The following is a 7,407-nucleotide window of genomic DNA, read 5'->3' as shown; positions in this document are numbered from 1 at the left end:
ATAAAACAAAAACAATGGTATGAGTCGAATAGTGGAGAGATGCATTTGGAGATTTTCACTGCGTTGACTTTGAACATACTGGAACATTATTTGAGTCATGAACATTGTTTATATTTTTCCTTTTAAATAATGACAATCATTTGAACCAATTCATCATTTTGAAGAGCTAACCTGCTTCATAGCACCGTCCAAGTTGCAATAGTAATAAAATATTTGAACAATTAAACGGCATAATAAATGCTTTTCCACTTGGCCTATTTATTATCTCACCTACTAACGGAAGTATCCTGTGAAGTGTGCTATGAGGTGACTCTCTTCGCCACCTCTCTATATCTGAATGACTGTGAAACCTTTATTCATACAAAGTGCCAGAACACCACAGGACCTCCTCTTGGATCCCACACAATTGTGAGCACATATACAGTTTGGGTATTTGGTTATAAGGTGCTTATCCAAGTGGACTAGAATATATTCATGCTGGAGTTTTTAAAATGATCATTAAAATGAAAACATACAGTTCAGAAACTCTTGCAGAGAACTCGAGGACTCCTGCATTACAGAGTTAGTGATTTTAATCAGCTCCTCTTCCTAGAGAGTTTGATTGAAACCACACCACTAGCCACTGAAAGTGCTGGGGTTCAGCTAGAAGTGAAATTTGAGCAAATGAACATTGTTTTAGATTATTAAATGCTTAAGACATCAGACAAGTGATTCTGCTCTACTAACATCACAAAGCTATGAAGACAGTGGTAGTCAAGCCAACGGTGCTCCCCAGATGGAAACTAATATTCAACTAAAGGTGCAGCTCAAAACTCCATCACTGGTACAACACTGTGTGTGACCTTCTGCCCTATCAGTAACAAACTTCACCACGAATTGCTGATGCCATTAGTTTCTGTGTATCTCCAAAACACTGACCAAAATTAGTAGGAGAATGCCCTCTCTCGCACATCTACACAGATTTTTCTGATCAACATGAGCAAGTTTTGCCCCCTTGTCCCCTTGAAAATAATAATGTTTTGTATGGTTAGGTGATGCCTTTTTTTTTCTTATTGCTAAAAAAACAAGAAAATCTTACAGGGAGATAAAGGAATTTCTGGAGACATTAGATGTTTTTTTCAATTATGTGGGACAAGCAATGCTTAAAAGGAAGATGGGACAAAGGCTCTTAAATTCTGACTGAAAGAGAGAAAGGAAACTTGGATGTGGAACTCCCGTCTCCATTCCTGGTTGCAGACTCAGTCTGACGGGGAGGTCTTGCACGCAAATCTGCATTCTTTCCAAAGACTCTGAAATCCACAGCCTCTATGGCATGTGTGCCCCAATTAGTACACTCTGCCAGGGGGCAAATGAAGCCCCTTACTGGCTTTTAAAAACATAGCTGGAGGTGTAGACCCTTATTAGACAGATCCAAAGTTGAAGAGGCAACCTATTGACAGAAGGCACCTTCTCATCTTATTTCCTGGCCCCATCTCTTCCCCGCCCACTGTGCCTTAGCTTCTTTTGTGGGCTGGTTACTGAGGCCTTAGATGAAACACAATTTACCTGTATTGATTTTTCAGCAAGTTAGAGTGCCCTCTTGCGGGAACGTCTCCAGTAGTTACTCAAGTCCTGCAGACCGTCTGAATCTGTGAGTCCACATTTCCTGCTTGTGCTAAGCTGAACGTGGTCTCTCACTGCTTCCTTTTTAACTCAGCCTCATGGGTTTCGCAACCATGAGAAAGGATGGAAATGTGATCGGCAGTAGCCAGTGGTATATTTCTCTAAGTGATATTGATTTTATTTGCGTTTCTTTTCAAATGTGGTAGTGGTGGGGAGTGGGGGGAATGTAGTAATTTCCCAGAGTAAGCCACAATGATGGTTCCAAACTCAAGAAATACCAAATATTTAACTCCACTAGCAAAGGAAACATTTGGGTTATTAAATGACTCATTGTGTAACGGAGTGTCCTGCTTTTAAAAGTTTTTTTCTCTCTCTTTCCTGCCTGTTCCTTGTCTTGCCTTTAATAATGAGCTAATCGTCTTTGCTCTCCCTCTTTCTGCCAGGCACCTCCTTGCACAGTGTTTCCCTTATCTAATATGTGTTTGTTTAGAAGTTCCAGAGACTAAATCTTGAAGCAATTCAGGCTACCATGGGATTCTCCCCCACCTGGAGATTACTTCAAGGCTGCAGTTAATTTGCAGTCTGGCTGCACAGAGCTGGCACCAGCCCACACACCATATGGCACAACAACTCAAGAGAGTCATCAGAACAAGTCACGTAGGCTGACACCTATCACCACTCCTGCATGTCATCATACCAAACTCCCCTTTAGCCCTTGCCCTTGACCTGAAAATCTGAAAAGGTTTCTTTGAAGCGCTAGCTTTGGCCATTTCTCCACTGCTAGCTCTGGGATAAAGTAACTTTCCTTTAGCTGTAGTTCATCCTTGTTATTGGCTTTGCAAGTGGTGAGCAGTTGAACCTGCCCTCGGTAACAACTGGGTACTTAAATAGAGTATTCCTGGGATGGTTAAGCGCTCAGGGGCTTACTCTCCCTTGAATATCAATTGTTCAGATCCCATCATAACAGAGTTGAGAGTTGCAGTCTAAGTAGGTTGCAAAATTTTAGTCCAAAATGCAGTAAGACGGACAGACAGGATTAATAATAGTTTAAATACATGGTATACTTACTACTTCAAGGCATTTTTGTTTTGTAGAGGCGGGGCTGGGCGGGGGGCAGTCCTTAGTATGTTGCCCAGGCAGGTCTCGAACTCCTGGGCTTACACAATCCTCCTGTCTCAGCCTCCCAAAGCAATGGGATTACAGGCTTGAGTCACTGTGCCCAGGCTCAAGGCATAATTTTTAATTTTTTTTATTTAGAAGATTTAAAAATCGTTACAAAATAGTAAATGAGAGACTATAAGAAGCCCCATTTACCTATGAGATTGCTTCAACAGTTGCCAACTCATTTCTAGTCTTATTTCTCTGTGCTTTCTTCCTCCTTTCTCGTTCAGAAGTAAACTTCAGGCCGCATAACTTTTCATCTATAAATATTTCAGAAGATATCTCTAAAAGATTAGAACTTCATTTCCAGAATATAACCACAAATCATCATATATAAAAAAATAACAACAGTTCCTTAATATATTGAGGTAGTGTTTAAATTTCCCTGTTTCTTTTATCTATGGATTCTCCTCTCTCTCCTTTTTCTCAATATATTTTTAAAGAAACCGAGTCACTTATATGAAGTTCCTACAATTTAGATTTATCTCAGTATTTCATTTTGCTGTTGTATAAGGAGTTACTCTGTTATTAAATCACTAGCTAGATCTAGAAACTTGGTCAGATTTAGGTTCAATTTTTGTTTGGCAAGGTTGCTTCACAGGCAGTGAGGCAGCATTCCACCAGGAGGCGCAGTTGCTCTCTTTTTGAGATGTTTGCAGATACTGATGTATAATCACTACACTGATTTATTAATAAGCTAACAGCTAGTTGCAAAATGGTGATATTCTAACTCTGCCATCTCCTTTTATTAGCTTTTTAATGTTTCTTTGAGGAAATTTCCCCTCATCAATCATTTTGTTACTTTAAGATGCAATTTCTATGGAGAGCCTAGAAAAAGTCTTTATTTTTTTTCCTTATCAATTTTCAAAATGAGTTGGTTCTTCTGAAGAATATAGAGAAAAAACAAATTCCGTTTCTCTCACTATACTCTCACAACCCACTTCTGACACCAGAAGTAGGAATGCTCTCCTCCCCTCCCCACTACCTCCCTACCTCAAGCAAGCAATCAATTCTGCAGGAGACACCAGCCTGGTGTCCTCTAATTCAATTCAATTCTGACACTATCTACCTGAAGATAGTGTTATAGGACAGGGAAATATGTTACAGGAAAGGGGTCCCCATCCAGACCCCAAGAGAGGGTTCCTGGATCTCGCCCAAGAAAGAATTCAGGGCAAGTCCGCAGTGCAAAGTGAAAGCAAATTTATTAAGGAAATAAAGGAATAAAAGGATGGCTACTCCATAGAGCAGCCCCAAGGGCTGCTGATTGCCCATTTTTATGGTTATTTCTTGATGATATGCTAAACAAGGGGTGGATTATTCATGCCTCCCCTTTTTAGACCATACAGGGTAACTTCCTAACGTTGCCATGGCATTTGTAAACTGTCATGGTGTTGGTGGGAGGGCAGACCACCAGAGGTCACTCTTGTTGCCATTTTGGTTTTGGTGGGTTTTGGCCGGCTTCTTTACTGCAAACTGTTTTATCAGCAAGGTCTTTATGACCTGTATTTTATGCTGACCTCCTATCTCATCCCTTACTTAGAATGCCTTAACCGTCTGGGAATGCAGCCCAGTAGGTTTCAGCCTCATTTTACCCAGCTCCTATTTGAGATGGAGTTGCTCTGGTTCACACGCCTCTGACAATAGCATCAGAACCCACAGGTTGACGGCTCAGCCCCACAAGACTGCTCTCCACTTCAGATGCCAATCTGAAGTAATAAGTTGTCACCCATATTTCTGTCCAGTCGGCTATAAATTGGGGTTTCTATGACCACCCTGCTCTGGCTCTATTAATTTATTAGGACAATTCACAGAACACAAGGGAACACATTTTCTGGCTTATTACTGTAAAAGATATTACAAAGGTTACAGATGAAGTCAGATGGAAGAGGTGCACACAGCAAGATATGTGGGAAAGGGCATGGAAACTCCATGCCCTCTGCCACCCTTCAGGAACCTCCATATGTTCAGCTATCCAGTCTTTTTGGATTTTTATGGAAGCTTCATTACACAGGCATCACTGATTAAATCCTTGGCCATTGGTAATCAACTCAACCTTCAGCCCCTCTCCCCTCAACAAAAGTTGAGGGGATGGGGCTGAAAGTCCCAACCCTCTAATCATGCCTTAGTCTTTCTGGTGACCAATTCCCATCCTGAGGCTACCCAGGGAGAGCCAGCCATAAATTATTAGCATACAAAAAGACACACCACTTTGGAGATTCCAAGGATTTGTGAAGTTGTGTGCCAGGAAATGGGAAGAAGACCAAATATATATTTCACAATATCAGTTACATCATCCAAAAGTGACAAATGAGGTTTTAAAAAATCATTATGAATTCATGTACGTGAACATAGTATTTTTCAATCCACTGAAGTTAATATACTCGTTGATGTTCCAATTTTCCCATCTTTGACAGTGGGAACCCATTTAAGGTGGCTCCCAAATCCTTTTGACATGACCCTACTGGCCTTTGAAATTTCCACGCTTTCAGACATGATAAGATGTTCCAGGCTTTCTTTACACTTCCTAATCCAACCCAGCACTGGAGTTAACCATTTTTTCAAGGCAGAGGTTCTCAAAGTTTGACCAAGGAGCTCCTGAGATTCCCTGTGATCCTTTTATGGGGTCCGTGAAAGATTATTTTCATAATAATAGTCATCACTCAGTATCCACGCCCCCAAGGATGCTGAGGGTTCCAGAACCCCTCTCAGGTACCATATCCACAGAGGCTCATCTCCCTTGTTAAAAGTAAAACTGTAGACAAACTAAATTTAACAGAGTTTAATTGATCAAGGGAAAAGCAATTCACAAATTGGGCAGCCCTCAGAATCACAGCAAATTCAGAGAGTTATCTCTGCACAGTTGGAGAGATTTTAAGAATAGGAAAAGGGGCCGGGGGCGGTGGCTGATGCTTGTAATCCTAGCACTTTGGGAGGCAGAGGCAGGTGGATAACCTGAGGTCAGGAGTTTGAGACCAGCCTGACCAATGTGGAGAAACCCCATCTCTACTAAAAATACAAAATTAGCTGGGCGTGGTGGCACACACCTATAATCTCAGCTACTCAGGAGGCTGAGGCAGGAGAATTGCTTGAACCTGGGAGGTGGAGGTTGCGGTGAGCTGAGATAACACCATTGTACTCCAGCCTGGGCAACAAGAGGGAAACTCTGTCTCAAAAAAACAAAAAACAGAAATGAGGTACAGAAACAGCCAGATTGGTTACAGCTTGGCATTTGCCTTATTTTACCCAGGTTTGGAGAGTTGTCCACCTGTGAGTGGTTGAAGTATGGCTGCAGTGATTGACTGAGATTTGGCTATTGTTACACAAATATGTCTCCATTAGATTTTTCTATTTGCTTATCTATTAAGTTAGGTTGCAATTCCTAAGTAAGAACTCAAGTATGAAAGTATGGGGACTTTCTCAGGCCAGATTTTGTTTGGTTTAGGAGCCTCATATAAAACGGGGTAAGCAATGCGGAGGAAACCGGAGTGAACCGAGAGCTTAGTGACCAACATGAGCCTCCTCGACAACCCCGGAGGAGCTGCAGAAGTGAGAGGAGGAGGAATTTAACACGGGGCCACTCTCTGTGCTCACTCAGTCCGTCAAGAACAACACCCAAGTGCTCATCAGCTGCCGCAACCATAAGAAGCTCTTGGGTCGCGTGAAGGCCTTCGACAGGCACTGCAGCATGGTGCTGGAGAACGTGAAGGAGATGTGGACTGAGGTACCCAAGAGCAGCAAGGGCAAGAAGAAGTTCAAGCCAGTCAACAAAGACCGCTACATCTCCAAGATGTTCCTGTGTGGGGACTCAGTCACCATGGTCCTGCAGAACCCACTCATCGCCGGCAAGTAGGAGCCACCTATCCCTGTCAGTCAACAGCACTCACTCCCCTGTCCTACAGAGACCGCTGCCGCTGGTCTTGAGAGCAATAAAGCTGTGTTTTTTTCTAAAAAAAAAAAAAAAAAAAAAAAGGTAGTATTTGCATATAACCTATGCACAACCTCACATATGCTTTCTAAGTCAGCTCTAGGTTATGTAACTCGGTACCCTGGTTTTTCTAAGAAAAAGAGAATGAGTTACTATTATTTTTTCTTTTTTTTCTTTTCTTTTCTTTTTTTTTTTTTGTGACAGAGTTTCGCTGGAGTGCAATGGCGCGATCTCGGCTCACCGCAACCTCCGCCTCCTGGGTTCAGGCAATTCTCCTGCCTCAGCCTCCTGAGTAGTTGGAATTACAGGCATGCGCCACCATGTCCAGCTAATTTTTTGTATTTTTAGTAGAGTCGGGGTTTCACCGTGTTGACCAGGATGGTCTCGATCTCCTGACCTCGTGATCCACCCGCCTCAGCCTCCCAAAGTGCTGGGATTACAGGCTTGAGCCACTGCGCCCGGCTATTTTTTATTATTTTTCTTCTTTTCTCCTCTCTGTTTTCCCCAGTTCTCCACTTCGTACTAGCCCTTTTGAAATGCAGTTACAATCTTTTACCTCCCCTTCACCAGACCACTCCCTACAGAGCCATCTACGTAATTAAAAGCTCCAGAGCAAAGGCCAGGCGCGGTGGCTCAAGCCTGTAATCCCAGCACTTTGGGAGGCCGAGGCGAGTGGATCACGAGGTCGAGAGATCGAGACCATCCTGGTCAACATGGTG

General features: G+C 42.6%; 1 pseudogene; it reads left to right on the top strand.

The window, feature by feature from the left end:
* Nucleotides 1-1,715: 1,715 nt before the first annotated feature.
* Nucleotides 1,716-6,694, top strand: LOC101053796 (small nuclear ribonucleoprotein Sm D2 pseudogene; annotated as a pseudogene).
* The last annotated feature ends 713 nt before the right edge of the window (nt 6,695-7,407 follow it).

Source organism: Saimiri boliviensis, chromosome 2 (genome assembly GCF_048565385.1).
Source record: "Saimiri boliviensis isolate mSaiBol1 chromosome 2, mSaiBol1.pri, whole genome shotgun sequence".
In the NCBI taxonomy this organism is placed as follows: Eukaryota; Metazoa; Chordata; class Mammalia; order Primates; family Cebidae; genus Saimiri; species Saimiri boliviensis.
This window is presented reverse-complemented; position numbering and strand designations above follow the sequence as displayed.